We start from the raw sequence: 17,597 nt of genomic DNA, 5'->3' as shown, positions 1-17,597 counted from the left end.
CTGGCTTGTGGGAGTATCCTGCGCAGTTCTAGTTGCTCAGTCTCAGCGGGGCCTAATCCTGATATTAGGGAAGTTCTTAATATTTGATGTTTTGCTGTGCTTTACTGTGCTTAATGTTCTTTAAATTTGTTGGAAGCTGCCCAGCGTGGTTGGGCAACCCAGTCAGATGGGTGGCATATTAATAATAAATTGTTGTTGTTATTATTATTACTATGTGCCTCTTGGCAGGCAGCTGCTTTTTCAAGGGGATGGGGGTCTTGATGATATATTCTCTGTTTCTCTCCACTCCCCCAGGCTCAGCTGCCTCCTAACTCACTTCCTCCTCTTAGTGCAGAATATTTCCTGTGGGGTTCATTGGATCAACAGCCTTGGTCCAAAACTACAACATACTTTCATTCAAACTCCTGCAGTGAATGATGAAAAGACAATTGACTTATAACTAACCATATACGGTGACTTGTTCTACTCTGCCTAGATATAGTAAACAAAACGTCTGAAAAACACACAGAAGAAAACCCTACAGAAAAACTCCAGTTTAATCTCTAGATAGCAAGCTATGGTTTAAGGGCAAATGTGTACTCGTTAGAAGCACTCGATGTTTATGGATGTGCTGCCAAGCATTCCACAAGCTTTGTAACAAGGTGTCACAAGATTTGCAAATATCATATGGTTTCCAGTTCTTTTCTGTGTTTAACTGCCTTTCAGGGGTATCACATTCAAAAGAAAGGCTTTAAGCATATCCCAGGAAGCACCACCAGCCGGTTTTTAAAAGAACACAGGAGGTTTATTTTGTGAGCTATTCTTACCCCAGGCTTCATGCCACAGGATGTGTATGAACCATGGCAGTGTTTAGTATTTACCATTCTCTGCAGTTTTGCCTTCAGTATATCTGAAAGATTGCCTCCACCCATACCAGCTGCCTGCGCTTGAAGATTGACAACAGAGAACCCTCCTCTCCTCATATGCACATTTTACAATACTTCAGCTGGGCCTCGTCTTCTGCAAGTGCTATCTCAGTAAACACACTTTCTTTTGACCTTTGTAAGCCTGTTGTGACCCTGGGCATTTGAACCATATACACATTTACCGCAGGGTATTTCCAATAGCCTCCCTGTGTTTGTTCGAACTATGCTTTCCCTTCTGAACTCTTTTCAGCAAGGTCCAAACACTACAATATATAATTAAGGGCCCAATCTAGTGTCCTCACAAACCAAAGTGTTGGTCCCTGAGGGCTGTTTAGTTCTCACTCGTACTCAGGTATACATATATATCACCCAAAGGCTGCTGTGGCCCACTGCTTCTAACCACTTTAGAAATATGTACGTGATTGCACATAAAAGCATAGAACAATAGCATTGTAAAGTTGGAAGGGACCCAAGGATTCTCTAGTCAAATTGGAAGGGACTCTAAGGATTCTCTAGTCCAATCCCCTGCGATGCAGGATTATGCAGCTGTCCCACACAGGGATTGAACCTGCAACCTTGGTATTATCAGCATCATGCTGTAACCAAATGAGGGCCTTCACATTTGATGAGGTAAGCGTTGAAGGAGTGTCTCCATCCCTATTGTTCAGCTCGGACCCTGAGGTCCAGCTCCGAGGGCCTTCTGGCGGTTCTCTCCCTGTGAGAATTGAGGTTACAGGGAACCAGGCAGAGGGCCTTCTCGGTGGTGGCACTTGCCCTATGGAATGCCCACCCATCAGATGTCAAGGAAATAAACAACTATCTGACTTTCAGAAGATATCTGAAGGCAATCCTGTTTAGGGACATTTTTAATGGCTGATGTTTTATCGTGCTTTTAATATTCTGTTGGGAACTGCCAAGAGTGGCTGGGGAAACCTAGCCAGATGGATGGGGCATAAAAAATAAATAAATAAATAAATAAATAAATAAATAAATAAATAAATAAATATAATTATGCTGCACATGGCAGTCTGCATACCTGAGCACTAATACTTAACTGAGAATTTGAGCTTCAACTCTTGGAGAAACTTGCTGCATTACTCTGAATATCCCTTCTTCCATTCATAGATCTGACCTTCAGCCATGAGATTTGGATCTCAGTAGTTGGTTATGAATCACAAGATAATTAGGAGGAGGAATTTTTCTAGCTTGAACTGTATGCATTTTCAAATCATTTGCTACCGAGTTCTGAGAAATCTTGAGAGCCCGCTGCTCCGATTATATCAGTCAGACAGAAGGCCTCATTACTCAAAAGGCTGTGGGACCTGCCTGACCACAACTTTTCAAATCTGCTCACAATGATTTCTAAAAGTAGATTTTGTTCCCATAATTATGAGGCTTGGTTCATTGCAAATTGTTTACAGCTGAGTAAAGTCAAATTAGAATTGCAGCTGCTGGCTGGTCATCTCTTTTGTCAAATTTTTGGCTGGCTAATAGTCGGAGATAGCTTCATCTGAGATGATCGGTGGATGTTTCATCAATGGCTGCTAATGACAGTAGATGGTCTCCTAATAGCTGAGGATCTCTCTCAGTATTTGGAAATGGAATGAGATACCCATTAGAGGCTGGAGAGGTGACATGCCTCCAACTTTTGAGAAGAAAGGTAAATTAGGCTGAGAGACAGTGATGAGCCTAAGGTTACTCACTGTACCTTTGGGACTGCCCTCCTGGTATGCCCTGTGGAGGGCCTTAAGGTCCACAGATGACAACATTTTGGAGGTCCCAGGTCGTAAAGTGGTTAGATTGGTCTCAACTAGGGCCAGGGCCTTTTCAGTACTGGCCCCGACTTGGTAGAACACTCTGTCACAATAGACTAGGGCCCTGCGGGACTTGACATCTTTCCGCAGGGCCTGCAAGACAGAGCTGTTCCGCCTGGCCTTTGGTTTGGACTCAGTCTGACCCTTATGTTCCCCTCCCCTTATGGTTTTGATTTATGGGCTACTTTTAAAATGAGGCTGCATTTTAAATTGCATTTTAACCTGTATTTTAAATTGAGGTTTTTTTCCTATTATGTTTTTACTGTAATTTTACTGGTGTTAGCTGCCCTGAGCTCGGCTCTGGCTGGGGAGGGCGGGGTATAAATAAAACTTATTATTAATAATAATAATAATGAATGAATAAGGATTTGAACCCAAAGTTTAGTCAACATGCAGCTAATACTACATCACCGTGGCTTGCCTTCACTAAGTGGGAATTTGCGCATTTAAAACAAACCGATGTTGATATTTTTGGATAGTTAAAGTGAGGAGTGTTGAGTTTAGATATTTCTTTATACCATACATGCTTAGTAGAAACAGGATGGGGCATTTGAAGATGATAACCTGCGAAAATTACTACAACTATTCCTGCCACATATCAGAGACATATCAGAGTGTGACCACCAGTTCCTGTGCAGTAAACGGAACAGGAAGAAGGACCGACAAACCTAATCTCCACTTGCCTTGTTGTTTCTGATGCTCAGAGTTAAGGCCCAGCAGCTCGTTTCCCCTGATGAATTAGGATCTCTCCTTCCTTTGGATTGTCAAAAGCAAACATTTGGCTGACGAAGTCAAACACCATCATTTCCTCATTAGGATGAAGAAAAATCGGTGCATTTCCCAGTTGCCTATTCCCCACTTAGAACTGCCATGCCACTGAACGGAATAACATTGTATTGCATAAAAGATAAGGAAGGAAAGCAGCTTTTATTAACTTTTAAAATCTACAATTATTCAAAATGACAATTGACTATAAGCCAAATAAGGAGAAATGGGGGGAGGGGATTTGATGAGGAGTCAACTGAAGAATAGGTTATGTTCATTGTTATGTGTTATGGAAGGCTTCGACAAGATCTAACTTAGTTTTAAAGAAACATTTGAAGTAGATTGGCCATAACACTTACCATAATGAAGAATGGCTTTCCCTTTCCCTTTTGTTAAACCCCCCCCCATCTCCATTTTGCTCTCACAACTTAGACTTGCATGTGTCATTTGCATCTGCCAGTATTTGTATCAATAACAAAATGTCCAGTTATATAGTAGTAGTAGTAGTAGTAGTAGTAGTAGTAGTGGTAGTATATTAATTAAATTTGTTTACCACCCTTCAGCTGAAGATTACAGGCTGGCTAACAACGTAAAAAGAGGAGAACAAAATATACATAATAAAAACAAAAACAATCACAAACCAATAATCCCCCCCTCTCACAAACGCATTTAAAAGGACATAGAATATTAATCAGCCCAAGGCCTGGTTGAAAACAAACATTTTTCTCTGATGCCTAAAGATACGTAATGAAGCTGCCAGGCAAGCCTCCCTGGGGGGCCACCACAGAAAAGGCCTGTTCTCATGTTGCAGCCCTTCAGATTTCTTGTGGAGGAGACACATTAAGAAGGGGCTGATCGCAGGGTCTTGGATAGTTCATACATATAGGGAGAGGCGGTCCTTGAGGTATTGTGGTCCTGAGCTGTTCAAGGCTTTATAGGTAAAAACCCAGCACTTTGAATTGGGCCCAGAAACTAATTGGCAACATCTTGCCACAATGAGCAACCTGGCTGCCAAATTCTGCACCAGCTGAAGTTTCTGAACTGTTGTGCTGGTCCCAGGGGGAAGGTTACCGTTGGCGTAGTCAAAGTCCGGTCCTGGGTCACTAGCCTGGAAACAGTTCACAAGGAGCGGGGCGAGGTCCGAAGCCAGAAGCCGGGTGGGGACAGGAACACTGGAGGGTCAGGTCTGGGTCCGGGCAGGAACAGGTACTCAACAACGATGTTGCTCCTGCAACCTGGGACCGGGCTGACTGGCCTTTATCTTCTCTGAGGCCAGGGGCGGTCCTGGCCCCCAGGAGACCTGCCTCTCCTGGCCTTAAGGCGAGCACTCCTCCTGGGAGAGACCAGTTCCCTTCGCCTCTCTGCCCTGAGCTTCTGAAGTTCAGGAGAGGCTGAAGGGTTACTGGGCCCAGGGGGAGACTCACCTGTAAGCACTAAGTCCTCAACCACCTCTGGGGCCAGAGTGGATTCACCTGGTGCCTGCTCCTGAGGATCCGGCACAGGTGCAGGCACTTCAGAATCAAGGCCCTGTCCCAGTTCAGCCGGCCCTGGAGGCGGGGACTCCTGTGCAGGCTGGGATTCCTCTGGTTCAGCCTCTGAATCGGATTCCTAGGCCATCACAACTGTCTTCAGAGGCAGCCCCACATATAACGCATTGCAATAATCTAACAGAGATCAGCAGAGCATAGACAACAGAAGTTAGGCTATCCCTGTCCACATAGGGGCACAGCTGGGCCACTAGCTGAAGCTGATGGAAGGCACTCCATGCCACAGAGGCCACCTGAGCCTTAAGCAACAGGAAAGAAGTACCCCCAAGCTACATACCTACTCCTTCAGAGGGAGGGTAGCTCCATCAAAAGCAGGCAACCTTCCATCCGGTCTAGGGAAGTGGTTCCCACTAACAGTGCCTCAATCTTGTCTGGACTGAGCTTCAGTTTCTTGGCTCTCATCTAGTCCATTACCAAGGCAAGACAATGGTCCAGCATATCCACACCTGCAGATGCAAAGGAGAAACAGAGCTGTGTGTCATCAGCATACTGCTGACAACATACTCTAAAACTCTGAATGACCCCACTCAGCAGTTCCATATAGATGTTGAACAGCATAGGAGAGAAAACTGAATTTTGAGAAACTCCACATTGAAGGTTCCACGGGGCTAAAAAGCACTCCCCAAGCATCACCCTCTGGAAATGGCCAAACAAACAGGACTAGAACTCAGACAGCTGCTCCAGAAGGATACCATGGTTAATGGTATCAAAAGCTACTGAGAGGTCAAGGAGAATCAAGAGAGAGACATTTCCCCATCTCTCTCATGACAGAGGTCATCATCATACATCATATAATGGTCCACGTTGAACAAAGGTGGCATCTATGTGCTGTTTTATAGGACTGTGTCCTGGCTTCCAAAAAAGAAGTTCAAAAGCTGAGACCTGGCATCCTGCCTTAGCTGGAGACAATCCTGGCAAGCAGGTTTCAGCAATACATCCAATGCTGTATATCAGTGAAGATGAAAAAGGAGATGTGGTAGAATAGAGCTGGCGGACTAGTAAAAGGGTAAAAGAGTATTGGGAAATGATCCATAATGAATTGAATAAAAGTTTCAAAGTCCCCCCCCCCAAAAAAACCCCAGACAAATTCCTAGGTGTCAAAAAGGTTATTTTTTGTTAGCGCCAAAGTGGAAAATGAGCAAGGACCCAACCAAAGAAGAATGGCAACTTAAGTTGACAGAATATGCACAACTTGCAGACTTAACATACAGAATAAGAGAACAAGAAGAACATATGTTTAAAGATGATTGGAAAACATTTATTGAATATAGGGGAAATAATTGTGTGCAGCTGAAAATGCTGGCAGCATTAAATATGCAGGGATTTATGATATGTAAAATGAACCATGGAAAGAGAAGAAGGGAAGTCATTGATATCTTAAGGATGTAAAATGAGCATTTTAAATGGAAAATTTAATAACAATTATATACAAAGATAGAGCACTGGAGCACCTGATTTCAAACCACTGGATGACCTCAAACCAGCCACTAACTTTCATTCTTACCTTCTTACAAGGTTGTTGTTGAAGTGGAATGTGTGAAGCATGTGTACCACTCTAAGCAGACTGGAGGCAAGAGGTGCTAAAAATGTAATGCATTAACAAATGCAATAAATAAATATCCATATGACAAGATAAGCTATTAGATACAATTTCTGCTTCTGCAGAGGCCTGGGTAAGATCAACCAAGTTCCTTCCAGCTCTGACATCTTTACCATTCTGTCACTAAGGTCTGGCAAAGCTGCATAAGTTTTGACTTTCAAATGGCTCTAGATGAAGAACAGCTACTTTCCCAACATTTCCTTTGCTTGTTTTCTTTACATTTCCTCTGGAATCTAAAATTACCCCAGCGGGAGGGCAGTGAGGGTGGGGGGAGAAAGTAAGCGAACAAAACGTTGACTTACTCATTGAGTGCCCATCGTGTCAGCCTGCTTGTGAGTTTTGGCTGAAATCTCTGCAGGAGAGCTGGCTACTGCTGTGTGTTTGGGAAAGCACCAGCAAGACCCACAAACAGGTGTCAGCCTTCAACAATAGGCAACTGCTGTTCCTAGTCAAATATTTCTTCACTGGTACAAATATTTCTTCACTGGTACATCGTGTGAAAACGTGCTTCCACTCAGTCCTGGTAAAAAGGTAAAGGTAGAGAACCCCAAGATGGTTAAGACCAGTCAAACATGGCTTTTCAGGCTGAGGGAGCCACCGTTTGTCCACAGACAGCTTTCCAGGTCATGCGGCCAGCATGACTAAACCACTTCTGGTGCAACAGAACACTGTGACAGAAACCAGAGCGCACAGAAACACTGTTTTCCTTCCTGCCTACCTATTTATCTACTTGCACTGGTGTGCTTTTGAACTGCTAGGTTGGCAGGAGCTGAGACAGAGCAATGGGAGCTCACCTCACTGTGGGGATTTGAACGGTCGACCTTCTGATCAGCAAGCCCAAGAGGCTCACTGGTTTAGACCACAGCACCACCCACATCCTGGACAACTGTGTTCTGTTACATGCACACATTGATGTACAAAACCAGAAAGTTTTGAATAAATCATGCTATGAAAGAATATATATATATTATCTCAGATAGCCTGCCAGCAGAGTTTTATTTATTTATTTATTGCATTTTTTTATCCCATCTTTTTTCCATGGAGCTCAAGGTAGCCTACATGATTTCCCCTCTCCTCATTTAACCCCCACAACACCACCATTAGGCTGAGAGGCAATGGCAGACCCAAGAACACCCAGTGAGTTTCATGGTTGCATGGGGATTTGAACCGTGGTCTCCCAGGTCTTAGTCCTACACTTTAACCACTACACCACACTGGCACTCTCAATGCACCTAATTACTTCAAAAATACATTTCTGCTGTTGAAGAATGGCCAGAGCTCCGCTGCAGAGCACACATATTGCATGCCAAAGATTCCTGGTTCAATTCTAGGTAGGAAGATGACAGTAAGTGAGGTGAACTAATGATATGAAGTAGCCTCCTATTTTCCAAGAAACTGCAAAACATGAAGATTTAATCAGTGCATTTGGGGCAATTGTCTTGACACCCCTGTTTGAGGCCCCCCTCTTCCTCTTGCTCCCTCCCCCCCAAAACCCTCAAATTGTTTTATGTCACAATTGTGCAGAACAACAGTGGCCCATAATGAGAAAAAGGGGGATGTAATACCGTAACTAGAAACATACATAACAAAAGAGGTTTAAATGATACATACCAAGAGGTATGCATCAAAGGATTAAGTATAATTCGAAAGAGTAGCTGGAAACGTTTTGAGCTGGAGAGATGTCTGAATTATCAGGTTTTTTGGTTGTTCTGGTGCTCCAGCTCTTGATATGTCATAGACTCTGGTATAGAGGTGCATTGCGTTCTCACTTCTCTGCTGCTTTCCATTCTGAAAGCATACAAATATGAATTGGTTGCATTGAAGCTGTTGTTGTCACACCTTTAATCAGTGTTACTGTTGGTCTGCCTGACAGCAACACAAGAAGCAGCACAAGGAAGTTTTCAAAGACTGATTTGATTTAGTGGTCTCACCATAACTTCTTGGATGTTGGCTCCAGGTAGCCACTGCATACCTTGGAAGCCATCCTCCTCTCTAGGAAAATGCTTAGGACTTCTAAGACTATGCCTTTTTGTGTACATTGTGTCTTTTCTCTTTCCCCAATCTCCGCCACTTCCAATCAGCCACATATGGTGCTTGTTTGCAAAAAATTTTTTCCAAGAGTGTATGTACTTTCCAAAAGTACTAACATAGGAACACATACTAGCATTTGATCTGTATGGAACTTGTGCTGTCTTAATTAAAGCAAGATCATATGCCTGACATATGGGACACATTGATCCCGAACTGCTCACTATTCCACCTACCCTTTTAATATACTAGCTGGGTTGGATCAATGTTTTGTTGATTATCACAGTGTCTGGGCCACCAGTGAAGAGTTGCAGCTGACTGCCAGAGCCGTACGTTGCCTGTTGGAAGAGCTAGGTTCAATTCTCCATTTAGGGCTAGAAAAGACTAGAGACCTGGAGAACCATTGTCAGTCAGTATAGACCAGGGGTAGCCAATGTGGTATCAACCAGATTTCATTTGGTTTCAGCTCCCACCAGCCCAGCCAGCATGGCCAATGGTCAGCAATGATGGGAGAGGCAGCTGAACTGCATCTGGAGGGGCAGAGGTTAGCCACCCTTGCTCTAGAATGTGCTCAAGATCCCTTTCCAGTCTATAATAGATGTAAGGTTCCCAAGCTGATGTGGAAATAGTTCATTGAATGTTGTTGTGGGCATCTGTCTCTCTCGAGAGACAATGGAGTGTGCCTCTGGGGGTGAAGTCAAACCGCTGCATTAGTAGCACCTCCCCGGGGCACAAGCCTGGGCAATGTGTATGGAGGTCCTAGTCTGCCCAGACAACAAGACCCCCCCCCTCTCAGCCTCACTGATGTGTCCAAAGGAAAGAAGAGCAACATGTTTAGCACCAGCTTGGCTATAGGAGTTGCCAGAAGGAGGCATTCAAGGCACCATCCAACCGTCCACTCTGGATTTGTGTAGGGTTTGCTCCTTAGCCTATTCCTCTCCTGAAGGTAGCCCGCAAGGTCAGCAGAGGTTTAGGATTAGAGTTTTCCTTCTCCCCTGAGGATGATGAGCTCCATCTGCCCTTCACTTCCCTCTACAGCATGTGCAGAATCCAGCTTCTTGACCACTGGACCCGCTATCGGGCTCATCCGCTCAATCTGCCAGAGGTTATCTTTGCATCCATGGGAAGTCCCTAACTCACCAAGGGATTATGACCCACCAGTTGAAGCCATTCCTGGAGTGTGGCCACTGTCACATGCTGACAGCTTCTAGGAGCCACAGGTAAGAGCAGTGTGTGTGTGTGGGGGGGAAACTAAGGGTGGGCAAACTATCCCAGCACGACATGTCCCTCACTAGAGGTGCTACCTCTCGCCTTACCCCTCATATACCACATACACTACATTTGCTGAATGTAGACACTTGAAAACTACTCAGATAAATCATCTGCAACATCAGCAGAGCACCATAAAGCAAGTTGTTGTCCTGGCATTGCAGAGACAGCGACTCTGCCAGAAGTCTTACGATTAAACATTAGGCTTACATTTGCTGTTTTGGAGGATCAAACTGGTAGCTTTTATTCTGAACTAACAACTATAGGCAGATTGGGAAAAATTCCACTTACTAAATATTTGTACTTTGCAAATGTGCAGGGTAGACAATCTGTGGGATAAAAATACCCCTATTCTCTGATAGATGGCCAAGGCCAACACTTACAATTGGACCATTTGGTGCTATTGTATCAACACTGCATTGGCAATGAACCCCATGAGGTCATGTTAAAACATCCCCTCTGCTGGCAGAAAGACACAAGAACTGGCTGAACCAGCTTAAGCAGGACATTTTCTTCCAAACCATTGATCTGCTTTGCTCAGTATAGTCTACACCAGGGTAGCCAATGCAAAGCTCTTCAGAAATGTTGGACTTTCATCATGCCTGACAACAGCCACACTGCTCACAGAAGCAGATTATTGGGAACATATTAATCTGCTGCTGAGAGACCTACTGTGGTTGCCAATTTGCTTCTTGGTTCAAGGTTCTTGTGTTAATTTACAAAATCCTAAACAACTTGGGCCCAAAGTGGGAGGGGCACAGGAAGAGGGGTGGGGTAGTAGATGTGAAGAGCAGCACCTCATTTTACTGATGATTATATTAATGAGTTCATTGCCTTTCACACATGCATCTCAAGGCAATGTACAATAAAAACAGTAGAAATAAAATAAAATCCCACAACAGTTGAAACAAACAAAAAACAGCAGATACATTTAAAACAAACCAAAGAAAGCCAAATTAAAGAAAAAATGTCCTTGATTGTTTCTGGAGAGTACAGATAGTGATATCTATAGGAATGATATTTCACAGAACAGGGGCAACCATACTGAAAGCCCATAATGAAAGAGTTGCTGTGGAGTGGGATTCTGGTATCTTTGGCAGGGTATATAAGGGATTATGGTCTATAAAGCTGAGATGAATCAGAATAAGTGACTATATCTTAAAACCAGGGACAGGTGTTATGATAATCCGTGATCATTTTGAAATGGGCTCTAATGCAGGACTCTAGAATTGAGAACTAATGTTCTAATGCAAAGCACCACCTAGTGTTTAGATATTTTTAAACACACACATACATTAAAAGGCCCCGATCCAGCTGAAGTTTGTCATCATGAATCCTGTACAACTCACTTGTCTGTAGGTTCCATTAAACTCAATGGGAGTTGCTTCTGAGTAGACATGCATGGAGTTGTGCTGAAAGTCTCAATGAAAGCAAAGGGGTTTGTGATAAACTTGCATCATTTGTTTGAATGAGACATTCACACAGTGGATAACTTTGGCTGGATTGGGCCCATTATAATTCAGAGCTCTGTACTGTAAATAAAAATATAATTGCCCCAACCTGGCAAAAGTTGTTTATGCTCAGTGTGTTCCATTGAAAGAAATGAAATATATATATATATATTAACTATATTTTACAGAGTGTAAATATTATACTTTCTACAAATTACAGTGATGCTCTATATACAATACTCGATAGTACATCACTAGAGCTAGTAACCTATTATGGGCTGGAGCCAGACACATCAAAGAAGTGTTTCAGTTTAAAGCTTTATAAATTTAAACAGGGAAAACAGGTAGAGAAAAACGGAACTCTACATTGCCATCTGGTGGCACAATGTTATATCGCATTGTCAGAGCCGCCCCTAGGTCCCAGCTCACAAAGGACCAACGCCCGGCTGTAGTTATTTACAAAAGTCTTTATTGAAGTTCAGTTTCCATTTCAAAGCCGGAGCGTGCTGCTCTACGTCTTAAAGTCTAGACCGGCGAAGTTCCGTCTGAGTCTCCTCCCCCCTGACACCAGTTTAAGACCCTAGCCTTGCTCCACCTCTTCCTTGGCTCCTTCCTCCTCGGGGCCCTCCTGCCCGCTGGGGTTTCATCCTTTCTGGACTCTTCTGACGCTGACCCCCCTGATTCTTCCCCCTCCTTCCGGCGGGCTTTAGGACCTGGTTCCCTATCCGGGCTACCTGCTGTGCCGCTCGCCTGTACATTTGAACTTGGCGCGCGCGCGTAGCCGGTAACCTTCCTCTCGACCGTTCCCTCGCTCTCCGATGGAGGTGTGGTCAACCCTGACTCATCTTCTCTCGCTGGTGGTGAATACGCTGGCCCTGATACCTGGGACTCTTCCCCCCCACTACGCTCTGGAGGGGAAGCTGGTCCTGATTTCCAACTGCTGCTCTGGGAGTCCCCGCTGGCCCCTTGCTTCTGGGGTGTCCCCCTTGGGGCCCCCCTTGCCCTGGCCATCGGCGCCCCCTTCTGTGAATCTTCCGATTCGCTGGAGAGGCTCATGGAATCTCTCGGGCTACTGTCCTCTTCTCCTACGCTCCCCTCGGATTGCTCCCCCTCGCTCTCCATCTCCTCCCCTCCCTGCGCTCCCGCTGCGTCCCTGACACGTATGTACAGTGCATATAAATTGCTTTTTCTTTACCAGTCTAGCTGAGTCCCCTAGGGAGTGTCTCTTGCTGAATTACCAAATGCTTAATAGGAAATCATGGAAGCCTGCAAAGATTTTAAACCTGCAATAAAACACTTTAAAATAAGAGCTGGGAAGAGTCAGTGTTTGTGTGGTGGGGGGGGGGCAGGGACAGACCTGCTGATAGACAAGTATATGTTTATTTTTTTAATTTTGTAGGCTTCACATTTCTTCAGGTGAGCTGCTGTTTGTATCCATCTTGCATTAGTTATTCCTGTCAAATATGAATAATTGCCAGTGGTGTGCTTGCTCACCATGAAGTTCATGGCTCGAGCTGGATCAGTTTCGTTGACAGGGGGTTCATGAAGGGGGAGTTAATAGAACCACAGTGAGGTGTGTCATATCTGCTGAACAATTGTAGTAATGACAATGCTGAGAATGAATTACATCACCATAGGTCCTAAGAGCCATTTTCATACCTCACAATGTCTGGCCAGTTTTATCCTAAAGGATCTCCTACTATGTTTCATTAACGGTGTCATGTTCTGATCCATGTATACAATGCACTTTTTCATGCCAATAAAGGACACTGATTGGTTGAGTTATTCCTGTCTCTAATGATATGGGTATATCAGGGGATTTTTCTTCCAGGGAGATTTTTACAGAGGCTTTCCAGGAAAACCAAAGTGATTCATATGCAATTTGATGACCCCATCGCCACATCAGCAACTGATACCTTGTGACTGGACAATCCTTGGTGTTGTAGTATAAGCTATTTGGTTACAATCGGGTCACTTACTCAGGAACAGTCATCACCAGTCCAGAATCAGTTTCATGGCAGAAATCGGTGGTGCTGGGGCACGAAAGAAAGATTTGTCTTCATGAAAGAGATACGGAACAAAAAATCCAAGGGATATTTGCTTTCCTACATACTTTCCCTGAGGACACTGAGCTGCCACAAATCCAATTGCTTCATGTGAACTTATAGGTTGTTATAATAGAATTTGAAAATGACTCAAACATATGGCAGGATTGAAAATGAATGAGCAGGTAGCAACTGAAAGCCTGTTGATCCAGGTCTCAATCCTATGAAGAATTACTTGAGTGTAAGTTCCATTAAACTTAATGGGACTAACTTCTGAGTAGACAAATAGGATTCTGCTGTTAGGGCTATATGTAAGTGCTTAAAGATGCCTTGAAAACTGAACAGTTTTTCTGTTTCTCTTCATTTAAAGAACTTTTAAAAATGCAGCACATTCTCAGTAGATTAATATTGTGTGTTCATAAATACTACACTGGGTTTTTTGGGGGGGGACACACCAAAGATTTCTGAGGCTGTAGAAAATCAGTTCTTTTCGGATAATATGTATAAATTATATAACATGAATTATTTCCATGTCCTCTCTGTCCTGTTCTTACCTTATTATGGGGCATTTACATTTTAGGCATTTCTTTAAAAGAAGAAGAAGAATTAGGGCAAAATATGGCATTATCAAATTAGTGATTGTTGCAGGGCAGAGGAGACATATTATTGGGTACATTTCCCGCTCATGGTGAACAATGTTACACAGCAACATATGGTTTTCAACAAATAAATTGTACTTAGCCGAACTATTTGGTTGCTTGAGTTGCAGGAGCTAAAGTACATAAATAGGAAGGAAGCTGAAGAGACGCATAAAAATGAATTTGTTCCACACTCAAGATCTTCAGTCAGTCTTTTTCCTAGTGAATTCTAGTGCCATCTGTTGGCACAAAGTGGAATATCTCTAGACAGTTTAATGCACCATATCACTGTAGGCAATGGTTTATAAAATTTATAATGTACTAAGCGGAAGACTTTAGGAAGCCTTCCTCCCACCCCACAACAAAGGCACGAGAAACATGGCTGGTTCAGAGGGACTTTCTGTCATACAAACTGAAGAAAGCAATTTAGGGGAGAAAGCACAGGCCCATTCACTGTTCATTAGAACACATTACTTGCATGCAGAAGGTCCATGATTCAACCCCCAGCTCCTTTGGTTAAAAGGATCAGGTAGAAGGTTATGGGGATGATTTCTGCCTGAGATATGGGAGAGCTGCGACCTGTCAGGAGTGTTAATGTTGGTCAAGAAGGATAGCTAATCAGACCTGGAATAAGTCAACTTCTTGTGCCTGCTGATTCCCATATCATTAATTCTGAAGGCCCTCTCTCTTCCAAACACAGAGTGGAGCCCCAATGCTTCCATGTATTTGAAACCCATATTCAGCCTCAGGGCGGATCTACTATAAAACTAATGAAGCTTAAGGGACCCTAATTCTAGAGGGTACCCAAGAAACAATTTTAGTCCATATTGCTTAAATTTTGGGGGTATAGTAGACTCTAGAGTCTAGCACAACTCTGATTGATTTTTTGTTGTGTATGCTTCAACAATCCCCAAGTTTGATAGTCAGTAGCACAGATGTTATAAAGGTGCGGTGATCTGTCGTAGAACAGCCCCACTGAAGAGGAGAACTGTGGTTATCCTGACCTTGTTGCTGGTTGGGAAGTGGTCCCCAAAATGGAGGTCTACCACTGTTCACCCTAAGTAATGGTTCTAGAGAGATTGTGTGTACGCTCAAGGTATGAAATTTATTAGGGGGGAAGGGGTTAGATCTCACCCCAGCAGATTTCTACCCCACAGCACCATCATATCATCAGAAGCTTCCTGATAATAAAGCATTGGTTTGCCCTGTGGTGCCTATTGCATGCACTGAGATGTCGGGGTGTGTGTGAATTTGAGACTCCAACATGCAAACCATGTACTCTGAGCTATGAGCATTCATCAAGCGCTTCCAAGAATTACTCTTAGAAAGGTCAAATCAATGTGAGGACACGGCATCCATCAGGACTGCCCACACGTCAATGGAATTATCTGGGCAGCTATGCTATTTGAAGCTAGAAGAGTAAGTGGCTGCTGGAACCTAGAGAAGTGTAAGGAATAGTCTCAACATGCATATTTAACTCTATCCATAGCAATGAGGTGAGCTGGAAGACAGAGACAGTTCCAGGTTACAGGATGCAACTATGTCTTCAGCAGTTTAAAAAATTTTTTTTGGGGGGGAGCAAATGCATTTTCTCCTGCCTGCACACCTAGGGACCAATGAACTATTCTTTCTAGAAGCAGATGGCAGTAGACACACTTCTGAGGCATCTTGCCCCATCCCTAATGACAGAGAGCAGCCAAGCAGGTGGCAAGAGCCTTGTAATAATCACAGCCAATAGTCACTATTCACTTCTACCCTGATGTGTGGTGATGTATGGAAGTGAGAGCTGGACCATAAAAAAGGCTGAAGAATTGATGCTTTTGAATTATGGTGCTGGAGGAGACTCTTGAGAGTCCCATGGACTGCAAGAAGATCAAACCTATCCATTCTGAAGCAAATCAGCCCTGAGTGCTCACTGGAAGGACAGATCCTGAAGCTGAGGCTCCAATACTTTGGCCATCTCATAAGAAGAGAAGACTCCCTGGAAAAGACCCTGATGTTGGGAAAGATTGGGGGCACAAGGAGAAGGGGACGAAAGAGGACGAGATGGTTGGATAGTGTCAGATAGAGTCTGACCAAACTGCAAGAGGCAGTGAAGGACAGAAGTGCCTGGCGTGCTCTGGTCCATGGGGTCACGAAGAGTCGGACACGACTAAACAACTAAACAACATTACTATTACACTTTAACTTTTCACAATCGGAATTGGGGGGGGGGATGTGGCTTATATGGTGCTCTAGCCTAAGTATTTTCTTGGAGACATTTTAATGTTCCTCCTCTTCCTTGTTCTCATCACTGCTTGCACACCTGGAGGGGGCAGGTGAACATACAGTAAAAGTCAGAAGTAGCAGCAACAATGCTTGTCAGGGGATGGTTTCTAGAGCTCAGTAGTGGATCCCAGTATGGCCATGACAATGCTAACTCCTGATAACAGCCCTGACCCCAAATTTAATTTGATTGGAGATTCACTCTCAAACATGATCAGCTTCAAAGCGATAGTAGCAAAGTTATGAGATGCATCATCAACATAAATGAGACAGGCACAGTACAGTGTAGGTCAAGCAGCAATGAAAATATGTTCTGAGGGTGATAGTAGCCAAAGGTTTATTAACAACCTAAAACAAATGATGTTGCAGACAGTTTACGCGAGTCCTTCCTTTTCTTCCCCTTCATCTGCCTCAAAGCCTTTCCTCAACTCTCTTACCTTTACCCTGCAGTCTCTGTTTCTCAGTGTTCAGCTTGATGCATCTTCCAGCTGCACATTCTACAAGGTCTGACAGAAGATGTCCAATGGTACGTGTTATAGGAATTCTAAGATCTCATATATATAAATCATATGTTCATAAATTTACAAGGCAAACACATACATAAGTGTATAAACTATGTGTCTGAAATAGTACAGGAGAACAATCCCGAAACCATTTTGGCTCTCCCAAATTGACCTCAAATGTTTCTCTGCAAGGAAGAAGGAAATGGGAAAGCCTCCCCATTGTCTCTTTGCTCACAAAAGCTGTCTTGAGGGCATATCTGTGTATGAACAGGGTGAGCCTGTGACCTGGATTCAGGAACTGAGTATTTACCATCACAAAAGTATGGCCAGGATGCCCAGGTAAAAGCAGTCAGTGACCATTATCAGGTATCCTGGCACACAGGTTTTCTCCTGTAGACCGCCCCTTCAGTGATGTATGTATGATGTTTTGGGGGGTGCTCTTGAGCTACAGGGGAGGCAATTTTCAAATGTCTATATATGAGCATGCACACCAATGTTTGGGGTTCCTCTACTCCCTCCCTGTGTGGGGTGAGCGGGGGACCCTGTTGCAACAGTTTAATAAAGATCATGCTTACCAGCTGCTTTGCTTCTCAATATTCTCTGTTATTTTCTCCTACCAATAGAGAACCTACAAAAGGGCTCTATATGGGCTCTTAGAAACTCCATATAACAGATGGCTGTGGCAGCTTGCATGCTTGGCAGTGGGAGGAACCCGTTGCAAGGCTAGAGCCATGGTAGCAGAATGAAATGGAACTCTGGCCACGAAT

This window comes from Podarcis gaigeae (assembly GCF_964106915.1).
Source record: "Podarcis gaigeae genome assembly, chromosome: 4".
NCBI lineage: Eukaryota > Metazoa > Chordata > Lepidosauria > Squamata > Lacertidae > Podarcis > Podarcis gaigeae.
This window is presented reverse-complemented; position numbering follows the sequence as displayed.